The sequence below is a fragment of the Podarcis erhardii genome, assembly GCF_964252035.2.
Source record: "Podarcis erhardii genome assembly, chromosome: 13".
Classification (NCBI taxonomy): domain Eukaryota; kingdom Metazoa; phylum Chordata; class Lepidosauria; order Squamata; family Lacertidae; genus Podarcis; species Podarcis erhardii.
Window position 1 is genome coordinate 27,150,204 of NC_138502.1, and position 18,802 is coordinate 27,169,005.

Below are 18,802 nucleotides of genomic sequence, written 5' to 3' on the forward strand. Positions count from 1 at the left end.
GGTGAAACAGTGCCAGCGCACTCTGCTTTGTCAGCCCTATCAGGTATCGTTTTCAGCTTCCTAGTGAAAAAGGGATCCTCGCCATATAGCAAAGCATGGAAGTAAATTGAGCTGTGTGAGTACAGTGGTACCTCAGGTTACAAACACCTCAGGTTACAAACACTTTGGGTCACAGGCTCAGCTAACCCACAGGTAGTACCTCAGGTTAAGACCTTTACCTCAGGATGAGAACAGAAATTGCTGCGCGGCGGCAGTGGGAGGCCCCATTAGCTAAAGTGGTACCTCAGGTTAAGAACGGTTTCAGGTTAAGAATGGACCTTCAGAACAAATTAAGTTCGTAACCAGAGGTACCACTGTATAAGAGGGGTGTGTGTGTGTGTGTGTGTGTGTGTGTGTGTTAATAGGGTGTGCACGTGTGTTTCTGTTATGTGTGCTTGGGAGGGAATGGTATGTGAATGCATTTTCCCTGCACACTACTGGTAGGTGACCCCTGAACATAGAATCGTAGAGTTGAAAAGGATCCCAAGGATCATCTAGTCCAACCCCCTGCAATGGAGGAAGCTCAGCTAAATCATCCATGACAGAGGGCCATCCAACCTCTGCTTAAAAACCTCCAATGAAAGAGAGTTCACCACCTCCCGAAGGAGACTCTCAAAAAGCTCTTACTATCAGAATTCCCCCACCCCCCAAAAAAAATTATTTAGTCGGAATCTCCTTTCTTGTAACTTGAAGACATTGCTTTGAGTCCTGCCCTCCAGAGCAGGAGGAAACAAGCTTGTTCCCTCTTCCATGTGACAGCTCTTGAGATATTTGAAGATGGCTCTCATAGCTCCTCTCAGTCTCCTCTTTTCCGGGCTAAACATACCCAGCTCTTTCAGCCGTTCCTCATAAGGCTTGTTCTCCAGATCACACAGTATGTGTTAGGAAATAACATATGAAAAGGGCAGCAGACAGTGCGGGAGGTTTTTCTTCTATCTAGGTACATCCAGGCAACCTCCCACCTGTAGGAAGAGCTCTGCCACTTGTTATTTCTGCATATTTAGATTTGGACACCACTCGATGGAGTCGATAGCATCAATGGATTGCCAAAGTTCTTACGAGGTTCAGCCTTTCCTGTTCTCCCATACCAGTGATAAACCTTTTCTCAATGTGCCTGGTACACCCTGCCACTGAAATCTGCTACATGACTGTGCTTCTGTTTTCATGGAACATTCATTTCTCATCTACTGCAATCTGAGCTAGAAGAAATTGTAAAACGAGGCCAATCATTTTTCACTTCATGGATTTCCAGATAATCGTCACGTGGCTCATTTAGTCACTTTCCATTCTCACTCCCAATTTTCTCACCAGAGCAAAGTTCCTTCTGATATAATTTCCTGAACTAACCTTAGGATTATTTCCTGTGCAGCTGTATTCTTCTCCCCTGCCTGCTTCCTAACATTTTCTCTTTTGGCAAGGCATCCTTAGATGCGTTCTCCTCTTCTCCAGGTGCTTTCCAGATTGTTTTTTCCCCTGGGCCCTGACTCTTTCCAGAAGGACCTTAGGGCTGTGTTGTGCTATCCACATTCTGGCACGAATGTTCCCATGTCACTTCTGGACCAGCTCTGTTTACATGCAGCCATGCTAGTTTCTCCACAGAGTTGCCAGAGGCCTTGGCTGGATGGTCCCTGGCAGATACATTTAAAGATCTTTAAAAACTGGCTTTTGATGGCATCCCCTAATAAATGTATTCAATTGTTGCTGTTCATTTGTTAATTGTACAGTCATATCTCTTGTTACGTTCAGTTCAGAGTACATTCTTTCAGGATACGGCCCGCGGCGACCCAGAAGTAATGGAACGGGTTACTTCTGGGTTTCGCCACTCATGTATGTGCAGGCTCAAAATGACGTCGCGCGCATGCGCAGAAGCAGCGAATCACGACCCGCAGACGTGGGATGCGTTTTGCTCATGTTGCAAACAGATCCTGTTCACAACCAGAGGTACCACTGTAGTTCTGTAACTGTTTTCATGTAAAAATAAAGGTTTAATAATAATTATTAATAAGTTAAACAATATATTGCTGGGAGCACAATCCAGCAGTTTTATATTCCAGGGAGGTTCAGCAGACACCTTTCATTATACACTTTTAGCCGCGAGATAAAAACTTTCCTCTTCAACCTGGCCTTTGGCTGATTGACATCTGATGTCCTTTCAAATACATTGAGGGAGAGGGGTTTATTGGTTTGTTTTTGTTCTCGTTGTTATTATGCATTTTGCGTTTTTTGTATTATAATTTTATGTCGTGAACTGCCCTGAGATCTACGGATGAAGAGCAGTATTCAAACTTAATAAATAAAATAATAATAATAATTTCCCGACGTCATTGGTTCCAGCATGCAGTACGACCACTGACTCCTCCTTAGCACTATCTACTATGTAGGTGATGTGCAATAACAGCAATCTTCACGCCAGGCAGGCAGTGCACCCTATGGTCTGTATGCCCATCAAAAACCCTATGGTCTACCTTAGGTAAAGGTAAAGGGACCCCTGACAATTAGGTCCAGTTGTGACCGACTCTGGGGTTGCGGCACTCATCTCGCTTTACTAGCCGAGGGAGCCGGCGTACAGCTTCCGGGTCATGTGGCCAGCATGACTAAGCCGCTTCTGGAGAACCAGAGCAGCGCACGGAAACACCGTTCACCTTCCCGCCGGAGCGGTACCTATCTATCTACTTGCACTTTGACGTGCTTTCGAACTGCTAGGTTGGCAGGAACAGGGACCGAGCAACGGGAGCTCATCCCGTTGCGGGGATTTGAACCGCCGACCTGCTGATTGGCAAGTCCTAGGCTCTGTGGTTTAACCCACAGCACCACCTGCGTCCCATACGATCTACCTTATCACTGTTCAAATCAGCCACAACCAGAATCCTTCCATCCTACCCCACCCCACAGAAGTATCCTCCTCATGAGACCATAGCTTTTCAGCTCCCAAGGAATGTTTCCCTCAGGAGGGAATGTTTCCCTCTTCCTCAGACCAATGTTCTCTTTCCGCGAGACCCTCCTTGACAGCAGGGGAGCTGTCATCGTGGAAGTGTGACACAGCTGCAACATCCCTGAGGCTCATTGGACCTCAGTCCACAACGTCTGTTGAACAAGGGAATAATCATACGTGGAAAGACCCTGTAAGGAGCCGGAGTCAAGCATAGATCAGCATTAAAAAAAACACACCCAAAAAAGGATGCCTTATGAGGAACGGCTAAGGGAGCTGGGCATGTTTAGCCTGGAGAAGAGGAGGTTAAGGGGTGATATGATAGCCATGTTCAAATATATAAAAGGATGTCACATAGAGGAGGGAGAAAGGTTGTTTTCTGCTGCTCCAGAGAAGTGGACACGGAGCAATGGATCCAAACAAAGATTCCACCTAAACATTAGGAAGAACTTCCTGACAGTAAGAGCTGTTCGACAGTGGAATTTGCTGCCAAGGAGTGTGGTGGAGTCTCCTTCTTTGGAGGTCTTTAAGCAGAGGCTTGACAACCATATGTCAGGAGTGCTCTGATGGTGTTTCCTGCTTGGCAGGGGGTTGGACTCGATGGCCCTTGTGGTCTCTTCCAACTCTATGGTTCTATGATTCTATGATTCTAAGGTGTTAGTGCCGTTAACTCTTTATTCAAAGGAACCAAAGTAGCACAGGCCTAGTGATTCCAGCAACTCTTCCCAGTAGGTCTTGCTCCAATGAAGCATTTGTGAGGACTGACGGTTCCCACCACTCTCTAAGGCTCCTCCTCTCCAGGGTCTTTCCCAAGCAGGTCGCAGACGGCATCTGTACACAACCAATCTCTGCTCTTTTCGTTTCTTTGCGTGTTCTAGGAGACCAGAGGGGAGGGGAGCTGGTTGCAGCAGGAGGGAGAGACTCCCTGGATTCCTCAGCAGCCTGTCTCAGCTCTGCCTCTTGCCCAGCTTCCTCTCCAGCCTCTGCTTCAGCTTCGGAGCCTGAATTGCTCTCCCACACAGCCTCTTCCTGCTCACTAAACCCTGTTGCCCTTCTAGCTTCCAACACCTCCCCTCCCCAAGTCTTCTCCCTCTGACCCCTCATTGTCGTCCCACCACCAGTCCCTTGGCTCTGAGCCTTCTTCCCCTGGGGGTTCCCCAACTGGTGCCTCCCGCCACTCCTCACCCACGACAACATCCCTGCTTGCATTCTACTTGCATAATTGTTTTTGTAGTCCAAGTTGTTTGAGAGCTTGGAGTTTCTTTAGGTCACGGAAAGGAGGGGCAAGGAGTTGTGCCCTGGCTTCCTCCCACTACTGCGGAACTCACACGCCTGCTCAGTCCTGCTTAGTATATTATTGGTTTTTTTAGTCCTGTGCTGCTGTATGTAGCATGAAGTGGTAGACCTGAGGTGGTTGCCGTCATGGGATTCGTCCCTGTGGAAGGTTATATACATCAAGGCACCGATCAGCAGCCAGCAGGCCAGCTCGAAATGCGATCTTTGCTTCTCCAGCCTCTGCTCCCTGCCCCCATTCCATCTCTACTCTCCCGAAGCTGTCAAGTCTGGTTTTATCAGGCTTACGAGCAACACCAGATGCCCTTCCCTTGCTAGCTGGCAGGGTTTGAGGTGGCGTGGAATATTGTCATGGCCTGATTTATTTTTTAAGAACAAGGCAAAGGCAAGAGTATTGGAGGGAAGGGAGAGGGGAAAGTTTGGCAAAGTTAAACATCAAACTCTGCATGCTGTGACCGGGGAGGGGGGCGAATTGGAGGCTTGGTGCACCTGCCGTCTCGCGGTCGATCCCGGTCTGGGTTTTGTGTATATGTGACTGTGTGTGTTTTGACTGGCTGTGATGTCAAGAGGAGGAGGCGTGGCCGTTCCGGAGGCAGGTAGATAAAGGATTCACTAAACAGGATCCCCCAGTTCTGAGAGTCGAGGCTGCAGTGGAAACTCAAATCACCAGGGCCAGGTAAGCAGACTCCCTTTCCTTTCTGCCTCTTTCTGCAGGCTGCACTTCCTCTTCCCGCTGGGAGTCAGAAAGGGTCACACTGAGGATAACAAGTTTGGGAGGGGGAGACGAAACGGTTTGAGGCATCTATAGCTTGATCCTGAGTAGATGTACTCAAACCTAAGTTCCCTGCCTTAAGTGGCGCTTCCTCCCGGTATGTGTGGGTTGTACTGTGAGATCTCCACAACGTCCCGGTCTCTTTCTTTGTTCCTGCCTGTTTTGGTTTTGACGTCTTTCTTAATTATTATCTACGGTCTACCATACTAATTTTGAAGCTGATTGCTCCACTCCCACCCCCAATGTTTATGGTTTTTGTCTCAATGTAGTGAGAGATTGCCTGTTCTGAGTTTGAAATATATATATATTTATTACTGTGTTTCTGGCTCTTTTGACTTTTTTTTTTTTAATTCTCCTTTCACTTGTATCTGTCTGTTCGTTAGAGTTCAGTCCTCTTCCTGTTTCCCACTTTACCTTGAAGCAGAAATGAAAAGAGGACCTGAACAAAGGCAAATGATTGGGAAATCACAGTATAATTGGTTTCAATGTTTCTGTTTTCGGAGGGGGGGGTAAAAATGGGGGGGGGAATTCCTAGAGCAGAAGCTGGGGCAAATTTTGAGCGAGATTGCAAACAATACAACGGGCATAACTCCCAAACTTCAGCAACTAGTTTCACTGGAGAGTCACTTTCGTGTTTTTATATAGACAAATCTGTGGAGGAGGAGAGGTTTATTCATAGCTATTGTGTATGATACCCAACCAAATGTCCAGAAACAGTGTACCTCAAGTTCAGCAACAGTTTTCTTCTGATTACCAGTTGCTGGAGTTGAGGGTAGGATGAGTAAGCAACAGGAGATGGTTACTGCCTTCATGCCCTCCATATAGATTTCCTGGAGGTATTTGGGTAGACACCAAACCATGATGCTGAACTTGGGACTCAGCTACATTAGTCAAAAAACACACCAGCGCTTTGAATGCATTATAAACATGCAACACCAGATGGCGCTGGAGAGCAAAAAAAATTCTTTGCGCTTTTACATAGTGGTTGGTTTTTTTAGTAATAACAATTTAATTTCTGACATATTTACAGCGTGGTTTCCCCCCCTGTGTGTAGATCCACCCTGGGTGGATACTTGGTCTGTTGAAGCAGAGCTTGTCTTTCAAAAGGGGATATTGGGTAGAGGGGCCCCGGAGCAAGATCATCCTCAAAAGGGGGCTGCCACTACCTGCTCCCATGGTTGCAGATGCTGTCCCTAAATAGATGTACACTTGCTTCTAAATTACCAGCTGGGAGCAGTATAGTAGCCTTCATGAGGCTAGATTTGGCCACCTTGCTTAGTTTAAATACCCCCCCCCCCCGTGTGTATGTGTGACTAGTCCAGGGATGGTGGACGTCAGATCCAGGAGCCAGATGCAACCCCTCCAGGTCTTTTTGTCCAGCCCCCATAACGCCCCTTAGGCCACACAGCCATCCCGGGCCATACAGGCGTTGCTGTCAACCCTCTTGAAGTACTTTTGTCTGGTTGACGGGTCTTTAAGCTTCAAGGATGCCTCTTCATTGACTGTTTAGAGGATGGAGAGGTGTTTGCAGGTGGGTGTGAATGAACCTCTGGCTTCCACATGGCTGTAGTACAACCTGCTCTGCAAAGGGAAAAGACACATCCATTTCTTGCTTTACTCGCTTTTGTCTCTGACTCTGCCCACCACTAGTATGTGGCCCCTGGTAGGTTCCCTATTAGATTACATGGCCCCTCGTCTAAAAACGGTTTCCCACGCCTTGGCTAGCTAGATGGAGCGCACAGAATAAATAAGGTTTATTTACATATTTACATATAAGCTAAACAAGCTATAGCTTAGGGCCCCACTCTCTTGCCCCCCCCCAATATACTTCTTCTTAATTGTATTTCTCTACACTGGTACCTCGGCTTAAGTACTTAATTCATTCCAGAGGTCCGTTCTTAACCTGAAACTGTTCTTAACCTGAACCTGAACAGTTAGCGTATGGGGCCTCCTGCTGCTGCCGCGCTGCCAGAGCACAATTTCTGTTCTCATCCTGAAGCAAAGTTCTTAACCCAAGGTACTATTTCTGGGTTAGCAGAGGCTGTAACCTGAAGCGTATGTAACCCGAGGTACCACTGTATTAATATACTTCTTCTTAATTGTATTTCAGTTCAACAATTACTTCGATAAAATACATATTTTGTTATGTGCAAATGGCTTTAGATACCTATTAGGTCCAAAAATTACCATATAGCATATCTTCAACACAAAAAAGTGACAATTTGTTGTTGACAAAGGACAGCTGGACATATAAAGGGCCCCATTACCTTCAGTAACTTAGGGCCTCATCAAACCTAAATCCAGCCCTGCACAGGTGAATTAGCCACCCTTTGCCACTCTGTCATAGGCACTGGCAGATTCAAGGGTGGCAGGAACTACTTTTTTAAAAAATATACAATTTTTTTGTACAACAACGCCAATCGAAGCCAGGTGCAAAATGGTGGCAGAGAGCCAATTGCATGCAGCACCCCAGGAGCCATAAAGTGGAATGATCTGCATATGCAGATACCCCAAATCATCATCTACATCTGAGTTACTGCAGGTCAAGAATTCTACCGACTTCATTTGGTGGGGTTGGTGGGAAGACTAAATAGAAGGCTTTTTGTTGCCGTTAAACAATCGGGAGCCTGAAGCCCTTGCTGATGTCCGTTTGCCAAGACTTGCTGCATTGAGTAGACACTCAGCAATCAGGATGGTGGATAAAGAGCTGATAACAAGGTAGCCTTTTCTTCATGCTGGAAGGCAGAGGAGATGTCAAACAAATGGCAGCTTATAAGGGAATGAAGGTCTTCAATCCATATTCATGGTTGGGAGCATGTAAGGAGTGGGGGGTAGTAGTAGATCTGCATTACCCAATCTGGAGCAAGAGGCATGTGTGATCTTGCATGTATTGCCACCTGAGAACCTTCTGGAATTCAGAAATGGTGCATGAAAGTTGGGTGGGGGTGGGGTGGGGAGCGGACTACCAGAGTTGAGATTCTTTTGTTTATCACCCTGGGTGGCGGGGCATGTGACAGGCCGACATGGATTTATATATAGGGTGTGATACAATTTCAAGTTCAGTTCCAAGATTCTCTGTTGGCCTGATTTTGCCCGCAGATTGCAGCCTGTGGTTTGGCTGTCCTCCTGCTTCTTAGGGCCCAAGCAAGTGTAACACATAAACACAACTAACCAAATCCCACCTGCTTCCTCCCACCCCATTCCTTTCTAGAGAAGATCCATCAGCAGAGGTGGAGGTGATTTGAGAGTAAAAGAGCTGCTTCTTCATTCCAGATCCCCTCACCACCACACACTCCCCATGCTTTCCTTCCTAACTGGGGATCCAAATGCGTGTAGGGTTGCCCAATCTGAGGATTTGCCCGGCATTGTAGGGTTCTAGCCCCCCTCCCAGGGGTGGAGTTAAATTTCTAAGCGTGAAGCCAAAAATAAGGATTAATAGTCGTTATTTTTTACAAGGCCCTCTAACGAAAGTTCCTTGGGTGGCTTCCAACGTAAACATAATAATCTCATTACCGTTAAAGAAAATGAAACCCCAACAGCAACAACATCTAAATAACCAATTAAAGTGGAAAGGGAGATAAAGGCGCAGGACCAGATCAATTGAAAGAGAGAGCAGTGGTGTGTGTGTGTGTGTGTGTGTGTGTGTGTGTGTACATGCACACACAGAGAGAGAATAAAAAAATATGAAATGTTATGTTGTTGTTTAGTCGTGTCTGACTCTTCGTGACCCCATGGACCAGAGTACGCCAGGCACTCCTGTTTTCCACTGCCTCCCGCAGTTTGGTCAAACTCATGCTGGTAGCTTCGAGAACACTATCCAACCACCTCGTCCTCTGTCGTCCCCTTCTCCTTGTGCCCTCCATCTTTCCCAACATCAGGGTCTTTTCCAGGGAGTCTTCTCTTCTCATGATGTGGCCAAAGTATTCTCTTCTCCTGGTGTGGCCAAATGTTATAGCATTCTTTAAAAGGCCTGGAAAACCTGGCAACAGAAATACATTAAAGTAGGTGCCCGGCAGGCCTTTTGGGGGATGGTATTTCAGAGCTGAGAGGCTGCTGCAGAAAAGTCCCTTTCCCCAGTAGACATCCACCCTTCCTCATGGGAAGAGGGGGGATTTGGAGAACAATGCGGGGCAAGCTGTCTTCCATTGAGCCCGTTTACATTTTAAAGTTTAAGCCTCGTGCCCTCTTTCGAATATATTCACCCAGATCCCTTTCTGCGCAGGAGGGGGAGTGACTGAAAGGAAGGCAGGCGTCATTAAAAGGGGGCATAATATGTATTTTAAGACCCTTTGGAAAGGGACTGATAATCTTGCCCTGAAGAAACACTTACTTACTCAAATGAATCACCAAGTACTTCTTGGCTCCCACCTCTACTCCAGAAGGAGCAACCCCAAAACTCCACACACCGCATCTCAGATGCTGAGCATCAGAAGACCTGGCAGCCTGGCACATTAGAAGCATGCATTTTTAGCCCTGTTGTGGGGGAGGGGTCAAGGTGGCATGATTTGGAGAACAGCAGCAGCAAGTGTGGCGAGTTGTTCACTCTCTCCCAATCTACCCGTTCTTTGTTCCCCCTCTCATAGCAGCTCGTCTCTTTCTCACACAAACCCCGCCTTTTCAAAAGGCTTTTTCCACGATCTTACACACATTTCTGTGTAATGCTTCGGGCCTTAGGGCAGAACTGCATGTTCCTTTGGCGAGCGTGTGTCCCCAAAGCAGTTTGGGAGGCATTTGTGCAAGAGGACCAGCTGGCAGAATGGGTCTGTTTGACCCTCTCCAAATGCCCCTTTGCCCAAAGAGCACAGAGGTGGGCGAGGCTGGAAGCGGGGCATGTTTACTGAAGCAACGCCTCTCCTGGCTGCAAATCCTTCCCTTGCAAATGCTCCCCGTTCTCCCACAGTAGCTCTGTGGGGCAAAACATGGGTCGACTGCGCTCCTTAAACGGTGCAAATTCTGCCTTAGTCTTAGATGCACGAGGACCGGTTTTCCTTCGGTGACGAAGGAATCGCCCAGACGCAGAGGCATTCTCGCCTACATTTTGACCGAACGTGGTTGCCAGGATCCAGCCTGTGGGCTGCCAGTTGGCCGCTGGCCAGTTTTAGAAGGACACGGTGATGATTGGGAGAGGTACAGAGTGTTCAGTTAATAAAAGAAAACCCAGGTGGAACCCAGCTCCCGCCGTCAAGTTTAATTAGTTAAGACAGAGCACGTAGCAGATTGATCTGAAGTCACTGAGGACTGCCTGACAAAGGAGGCCGTTCTTTCCGAAGTGGTTCCCGAGTGGTTGGCCTCTGCCGTGGCCTTGTAAGCTGTCTGTCATGGTGGGGTTGGGTTAAACTTTAAACATATTAACTGGAGCATGGACTTGGAAGGATATCTGGATTCTTTAGCAGAGGTATATTAAAAAGAGAGAGAGCAAAAATTGCAAGCTTGTAAAAATGCCATTAGGATAGGTTCTGGTGCGGGTTTGTAAAATCATTGTGGAACTGATTTTTTAAAAAAATGATTTAAAGATTATGGCTTTTGATACACAAGGTTCCAGTGTTAATTCCTGTCACCTCTGCCTGAGTTAGCAACAATGGCCTAGAGGGGGCAATCCAGAAGTAGGGAGCTGTGCAGTTATGGGGAAACCAGCAAGGACACCCCTCTGTGCGTACTTGCCATTTGAGCCAGGCATTCGGATGTTCCAGCCAGCAGCGTGTGCACACAGTTGCTCTTAAAGGTTGTGTTGCCCAGAGGTGTGTGGATCCTGAGCCATGAAGGGTCTCATAGGTCAAAGTCACTTTCTGTTCCTTCTGCCCTGCCAAAGGCCCTTTCGGCCTTGGCATTTCAAACCTGTCCTCTCGAAATCCGGTGGGCTGGTTTTAAAACTACCGATAAAGCATTCTATTGCTTCTTTATAATCTTTGTTTATTGTGGTAATGACCTTAAGATGAATAATACAGTGGTAGTGATGGTTGTTGCCCTCCCATTGGACTCATTTGGGTTTTATTAGAGATGCCATTAAGAAAAAACAATAGGGAATTGATCATAGCCTTGTTAGCATAGCCAGAATGGAAGCGGCATCTAAATGGAAGACCAGCAGTTGTTTCATTTAATCCTGGATCAGTTTAAAGCCTACCTCAGCCAGGAAGCTCTTTTGGCTAAACTTGAGCCGATAACTGTCTCTCGGCCCAGCTTATTTTACAGTTCATGGCTACATATGGACGCGGGTGGCACTGTGGTCTAAACCACTCAGCCTCTTGGGCTTGCAGATCGGAAGGTTGGCGGTTTGAATCCCTGTGACGGGGTGAGCTCCTGTTGCTCTGTCCCAGCTCCTGCCAACCTAGCAGTTCGAAAGCACATCAGTACTAGTAGGTAAATAGGTACCGCTGCGGTGGGAAGGTAAATGGCGTTTCCGTATGCTCTGGCTTCCGTCATGGTGTTCCATTGCACCAGAAGCGGTTTAGTGATGCTGGCGCTGGCCACATGACCCGGAACGTTGTTTGTGGACAAACGCTGGCTCCCTTGGTCTGAAGAGCGAGATGAACACCACAACCCCGTAGTCGCCTTTGACTGGACTTAACTGTCCAGGGGTCCTTTACCTTTAGAGGTCAATGGGGCTCCCAGGGATAGGGTTGTATGTAGCTTTAGAATGTTGTTGTGAATTTATAATGGCTGCACATCACTCAGAGTTCCTTGGAGGAAGTGTGCAATATATGTGTTTATAAATAAAAATAAACTACACGTTGCTGTGCTTAGAGAGGGCAGAGAAGGAAGGAGACATTTCCAGCAACAGTGCAACCACAATTGTTGTCAAGCTTAGGAAACAACATTAACTCAAATACATACTGTCTGGCTGAATATTTATTTTCTGTTGAATGCTTTAATGCCTTTGGATGCCGCTCCCAGTACCCAAAATCTTAGTATCGTGGTTTTGTTGCAATTCACCCATGCTGTCCACACGGGAGTCCTTAAAAACATATTGCCCTGGAGATCGCGTTGTGACTGCACCTTTTCGAAAAGGTGTCATCAGCTCCAGCCACTGCATAGGAGCACTCCAAAGGACATCCCCTTTTCTCTTGTCCTGAGCAGTTAGTAAAGCCCTGGAATCTTTGCATGAGACAAAGTCCCCACTCCCCACACGGCGGGTGTGGGGTGGAGAGGCTGCTGACCTGAGATGTGTAGTGTGCTGGAAAGGAAAACATGCCACATGGACACATACGCAGAGGAAAGATCACAAATAATAAATGAATGATTAAGCTTCACAATCAATGGTCAACTTCATTTTCCAAACCAGACATTTAGCAGAGCTGCTTTCTGCAGGTCTCTCGGTGCACCCTGTGCTGAATACGTGCCTATGGGCAGGGCTTTCTTTCAGCTGGAACTCACTGGAACCCAGTTCCGGCACCTCGCAGGTGGGCGCCATTGCCATCCTAAGAGTACAAGGGAGGCATTCATGGCGAGCCCCGGCACCTCTTTTTCTATAAAAATAGCACTGCACAAAGGTATAGACTGCTTTCATCCAACAAAGATTAGTGGCCAGTGTTGCTTTTTAAAGTAGCCTGCATGTACACACATACCTGCAGTAGCAATTCATGGCTTAAAAGAAAGGGGCGGGGAGTGAACATGTGTCGGGTTGCCATATCTCAAAAAATGAAAGAAAAACCAGGAGACCCCAAAGTTGTTGAACTTTTGAATTATGGTGCTGGAGGAGACTCTTCAGAGTCCCATGGACTGCAAGAAGATCAAACCTCTCCATTCTTAAGGAAATCAGCCCTGAGTGCTCACTGGAAGGACAGATCGTGAAGCTGAGGCTCCAGTACTTTGGCTACTTCATGAGAAGAGAAGACTCCCTGGAAAAGACCCTGATGTTGGGAAAGATGGAGGGCACAAGGAGAAGGGGACGACAGAGGACAAGATGGTTGGACAGTGTTCTCAAAGCCACCGGCATGAGTTTGACCAAACTGCGGGAGGCAGTGGAAGACAGGAGTGCCTGGTGTTCTCTGGTCCATGGGGTCACGAAGAGTCGGACATGACTAAACGACTAAACAACAACAAAGATCCAGGATGAAGCGCCACCTTTTGGAACACCCCCGGACGTCAATTCTGCCTTCAAAATCCCAGTAATGTCTGGGAAAATCTGGACGCATAGCAGCCCTAACTTGTATAAAGTCCCCCTGCATGGTTTCCTACAGGCAGTTCTTGCCTCGCTATAGGCATTTGCTAGTCTCTATTTTGAATGTCCACTCCAATCAGAAAGTGGAGCAAGAGTTAGGAAGGCCTGGAAAGGCAGTGCAGCATGGATGCCTGCATAATCCAGATGTTTAGCCAGGACGGCCTTTTTGCCCCATTCCATCACCAGGGATGTTGACTCTGGCAAGGTTTCTGTGTGGGCGGCAGCTTCCTGCCTTCCCACTGTGATAAGCTTATGGTATGGAGACAACGCAGCCTATCCTTGGAAGCAAATACTAATGGCACTCCAAAATAAGCTTGTCTTGAACTGCACCCTTAGTCTTGCTTTCAGATGAAAGCTTATCTTGCAGTAGATTGTTTTTAAAGCTGCCAGAGGTCTGGTATACCTGAACTGCAAACCTATATTGGTTTTATGCCAGTTTGAAGGAGCCTGGGAACTTCAGTTTGGTGAGGTTGCAGAATATTCTCTGTTAGAAAACTCTTTAAGTCGCCACCCCCCACCCACCCCAGATCTCTGGTTCCCTAGGGAAAGGGCAGTTCTGTTGAATCTGTTTGTCTTGTAGCTATGCCCTTAGCTTTGTTTCCTGCCATTGCCAGACACAACTGCCCCACTATAATCTTGGGACTCAGAGGAAATAAATACTTTTTTAAGGGGGGAAAAGCCACTGCATTTACACAACCAGGTTGTTGTTCCACGACATCCGCTGCCTTTTAGACAAAAGCTGGTAGTTCCAAACATTATGTTAATTAGATTACAGATACTTAGGCCTGTCCTGATCGGATTCATGTTACAGAAGTCCCTCTGCAGACGAAGCCAGCCATGAGAAATGGATGATACCTTTGGGAATATAATTACTGAGAGTGAGGCACAACTGCCGCACTTCCCATCTGCATCTTCAGAAAGAAACCCTCCCCATAAGAAGAGAATTCTTGCTTGGAGGTTTGGCAGCTTCATGAGACAGGATCCAGAGTCTCGTCTATAATTAGCATCTCGAGGGCTGGTTCATACGTAAACATTGCTGACCGCTCCGTGGAATGTGTGAACTGCCTCTGTGGAGTTTGAATATTTTGCGCATGAGTTGGCACCTGGAGATAGCAGAGTTCCCTCAGCAGAATATTATCTGCGCTTGCAAAGCAAATCTTCACTTGTCAATGAGCGAGGGCTCTGCAGGTGTGAACTGGGCCTCAGAGAAATCAAACTTCCAGCATCCCTTGCGTAGCTTCGTCCACCAGAATGTGGGATGTGGCGGCAGCAGCAGTGGCAGCACTCCTGTGTGGCAAGCGCACCCTCAGCAGCTGATAAACAAAATGCAGTGCACATTGGAAAGTGGCACACCATGCAAGTCGCTTTCACTGGAAAACTGAAGGCATTGGAAGGTAAAAAAGGAAAAGAAAGAAAGAAGACTTTGACACCATTTGGTTTGGTTTCGTATGTTAACAGATCGAATCATACCATAATTCCTCCATCAACCCATGGTGACAGGCGGAAAGACTTTAATCTACTCGACTTCACAGTCAACACTATCCAGTGGTGTAGCGTGGGGGGCCAGGGGGGCATGCCCCTGGGCGCACATTTATGAGGGGGTGCAACCAGGCGCCCTCGTGACAAGCTCCCTCATCAAGGCCAGAGCCACGGGGAGGCAGGCTGTGCCCGGGCCAGGCCTTCAGGGCTGGGGTGGTGATGGTGGCTCCCCCTTCTCCTCTTGGCCGGTGAAGAAACACCCGTGCATACCCCACCCCTGAGCCAGCCAAAGAGGAGAGGGGGGAGGGTGGGAGCAACACTCACCGTGGTGGGAGGAAGAGGAAGGCGGGAAAGCACTGCTGTAGCCACGTGCATTGCCCAGAGCGCCTCACTGCAAGGACAGGAGGGCGACGTGACAAAGCAGTGCTCCTGGCTTTGCGTTTCTCTGCCTTATCTCTGCTCCCAGGTTGGGGCTACTTAACAAAAAGAGACTCCCTTGCATTATACCTGAAGGAGTGTCTCCACCCCCATCGTTCAGCCCGGACACTGAGGTCCAGCTCCGAGGGTCTTCTGGTGGTTCCCTCACTTCAAGAAGCAAAGCTACAGGGAACCAGGCATAGGGCCTTCTCGGAAGTGGCGTCCGCCCTGTGGAACGCCCTCCCATCAGCTGTCAAGGAAATAAACAACTACCTGACATTTAGAAGACATCTGAAGGCAGCTCCATTTAGGGAAGCTTTTAATGTGTGACATTTTAATGTATTTTTAATCTTTGTTGGAAACCCTTTGGAGAAACCCAGCCAGATGGGTGGGGAATATATAATAAATTATTATTATTATTATTATTGTTGTTGTTGTTGTTGTTGTTGTTGTTGTTGTTGTTGTTGTTAATAATAATAATAATAATAATAATAATAATAATAATAATAATAGTAATAATAATACTAGGTGCTGGCCAGCAAAGGGACTGACTTCTGCCCAGTCCACCAGGGGGGGACACAGCATTTTTCCTGCCCCGGGTGCCGTCAACCCGCACTACACCCCAGTCACTTTTCCAGCAGATGCATCATGATTCTGCTTTGTTGATGTTTGTCGCTTCTACATTCAGAAAACCATTCAGTGAAAATATGTACAAAAAGAGGGAAAGGCAACACACACTATGTGTCCAGGACATGCAGTCAGAGGTCGTGTCTGTGTAAAGAAGGAGTGAAAATTGGTAGTGTGGAGAGAGAGGGTGAACTGAGCCTGCGCTCTGACAGTGACGGGGAATGGCAGTTCTGAATAGCTCAACAGTGCACTTCTGAGGTCATTTCCAGGAAGGCAATAGGGCATGGCCAAAGGGACTGCTGGTCTTTGCCTGCGAAGAGAGCAGGGGCATTTTGCATGCTAAATGCCTTTATTATAGATTTAGGGCTAAGGGGTAGGGTTTAAGCCTTGCTGCAAAGCAGCTGCCAACTGGCCTATACTGGCTAGAGTCAAGCTACCAGGCTCCGGTTTACATCTGCAGATTTCTACTTAAATCTTAAGGACTTTGTGATAGACAGGGAGTTTTTAATTGAATCCTTTTTCTTTTGCATTTTGTACATATGCATCTAGCTATGTATCTGTAGAAAGATATGAGGCAGGTTTGCTTTTCCTCATGAAGAAGAGGGTTTCTTCATTTGTTCAGTAGTTTTGGGGGTCTGTTTGGAGACCTTTTGACAGATTGGTGAATGTCATGGTGGGTTTCTTCAGTAGAAACGCACCATTGTGCAGCTGGAGATGGAGCAGGATATTTGCCCCTGCTTCCTTTGGACTTCTTGTCCTAACTAGCAGGGATGCAGTTTCTGAAGGCTACAAAAGGACCTCTGTGTTTTGGAATGGTAAGCATGGCCAGGATCACTGGCTACTGATTATGTGGGGTCATTGGTGTATATACATGGATGCTTCTGGGTAGGGTAACCTAAACAAAAAGACATGACCCTGCCCAAGTGAGCTTCTTCACAGAACCATAGAGTTAGAAGGGACCCTGAGGATCATCTAGTCCAGCCCCCCCTTCAATGCAGGAATACACAGCTGTCCCGTACAGGGCTTGAACCTGAAACCTTGACATTATCAGCACCACTCTCTGACCAACTGAGCTATCCAGACTGAAGGCTTACAGTGTAAATTTTAGCAGAGGAAGAATGAACAAGAGGCAAGATTAATAAGATAAAAATTTAGGGGTGCATGTGTTTATATTATATCTTCAGTTATATTATTTATTCAGTTGTGGCTATCTTCTCCTCTTCCTCTCTTCCCTCTGTCTTCTCCTCTGTGCTTCACCCTGTGTGGCATTTGTGCTGCGCTTGCAACTTGTGCCTAATCTCAGCAGAACTTTGACCCTCCGTTACTCTATCTCTTTCCCCTGTCTGGGTTATGCCACAAACCCTGATGATATTTCCCCCCCTCCCCCTTTTTTTTTTTTTTTTTTTGCTAATATAGGGAGAGCCGGTGAAAGGGCAACTGATGTGCTGGGCTCAGCTTAGCTGCTGAGCTCAGATCCAGTGCCAGGCTCCTGGTGTCGGTATATCAACTTGCTCCGCTGTGTCAGTGCTTGAACGTGACCCTTGCATTGCCTCAGCCCAGCTGCTGACTCGGGCACTGCTCTGTTGCCAGCTTCCCCACCCCCACCCCAAGCAGCTGCATTTATCGCAATTAGCACAACAACAACAAACCTATGGTTACGTGAAACATACAGTGGTGCCTCGCAAGACGAAATTAATCCGTTCCGTGAGGCTCTTTGTATAGCGGTTTTTTCGTCTTGCGAAGCAAGCCCATTAACAGCTTAGCGGATTAGCGCTATTAGTGGTTTAGCGGCTTTTAGCGGATCAGCTGATAAGCGGCTTATCAGCGGATCAGCTGATAAGCGGCTTATCAGCGGATCAGCTGATAAGCGGCTTAGGGCTTAGGAAAAGGGGGGGAAAGGGGAAAAAACCCCGCAGGAACTTGCAAGACATTTTCGTCTTGCGAAGCAAGCCCATAGGGAAATTCGTTTTGCGAAGCGCCTCCAAAATGGAAAACCCTTTCGTCTAGTGGGTTTTCCGTCTTGCGAGGCGTTCGTCTTGCGGGGCACCACTGTACTCAATAAACACCCAAGACGTAACCGGCTGTACTTTTGAATAAATAAGGTATACTATTCGTTGTATCAAATTGTAGATTTCAGCGGAAGTCTCATAAAGTTCCAGAAAAAAGCAGAAGACCCAGTGGATCAGTTCATTCTCTAGTCAGTTCATGCATAAGGTCCATACATGTATAAGTGTCTATTCCACCTGTCTGTTCATAGAGTCCAATAATCCACATGAAGGGTTGTTACAGTTCGACAGAATCCTTTCCAGAGTCTCTGACAAGGATTTCTGGAATATTAGCCTTGTTTTGCCATCCTAGGCTTCATCAGTAGTACAGGCTTATATGTAATATTACAGGATAGTGGATCTTATATCATAGTAGTGGCTGCAACCAGACAGGTGGAATAGACCCTTATACATGTATGGACCTTATGCATGAACTGTTGAACTTTATGAGACTTCCATTGAAATCTACAATTTGATCAAATGAATAGTATACCTTATTTATTCAAAAGTACAGCTGGTTACGTCTTGTGTGTTTATTGAGCATTTATTGCAATGGCAGGCACCGGTGTGCTCCACTGGGGTGAGACAGGGCGGCAGAAAGTCCTCTCCTTGGGAATTCTGCATGGAGCCTCCTCCGAGTGCTATGCTTCCTTGGATTCCCTAAAGTAAGAGTCGTAATAACTTATTCTGAAAAACCGCACAGTGCAAAAATGAACTACAGTCTAGATGTCATCCTTGTCATTGTGTCAACAGATATTGGCTAAGGCATACATAGTCTTTCAGATTACACTGAAGTTTTTATTACGCTTTTCTCCCTGGTGAAAAATCTTAGGCAACTCAGTAGGGGGCATGAATTCCATTTTAGTTTTACAGTACCACAAAGAACTACTTGTTGCAACCCATAACCAGAGGCTAGAATGAATTAATAAAGGTTGCACCTCTTTGAAGCAACTTTGCATTGCAAACCTGGGGAGTCCTTTTCAAATGGGTGGGCACCCTCAGGCTGTGGATCTCATTAGGCCTGCCAATACCATTGTGGCCAA

The 18,802-nt window shown here is 47.0% G+C and overlaps 1 protein-coding gene across 4 annotated transcripts in view; it reads left to right on the plus strand.

The window, feature by feature from the left end:
* GRB7 (growth factor receptor bound protein 7) overlaps nucleotides 1–18,802 on the plus strand; it is an 83,923-nt gene that overhangs the window by 26,389 nt on the left and 38,732 nt on the right. The window contains exon 1 of one of the 4 annotated variants that reach the window (XM_081837003.1): nucleotides 4,758–4,937. The exons of the other annotated variants lie outside the window; for them this stretch is intronic. The gene's annotated coding sequence lies outside the window, so the exon portion shown is untranslated. Of the gene's footprint in view, nucleotides 1–4,757; nucleotides 4,938–18,802 lie in introns of those variants that run through there. 4 annotated transcript variants of the gene reach the window in all.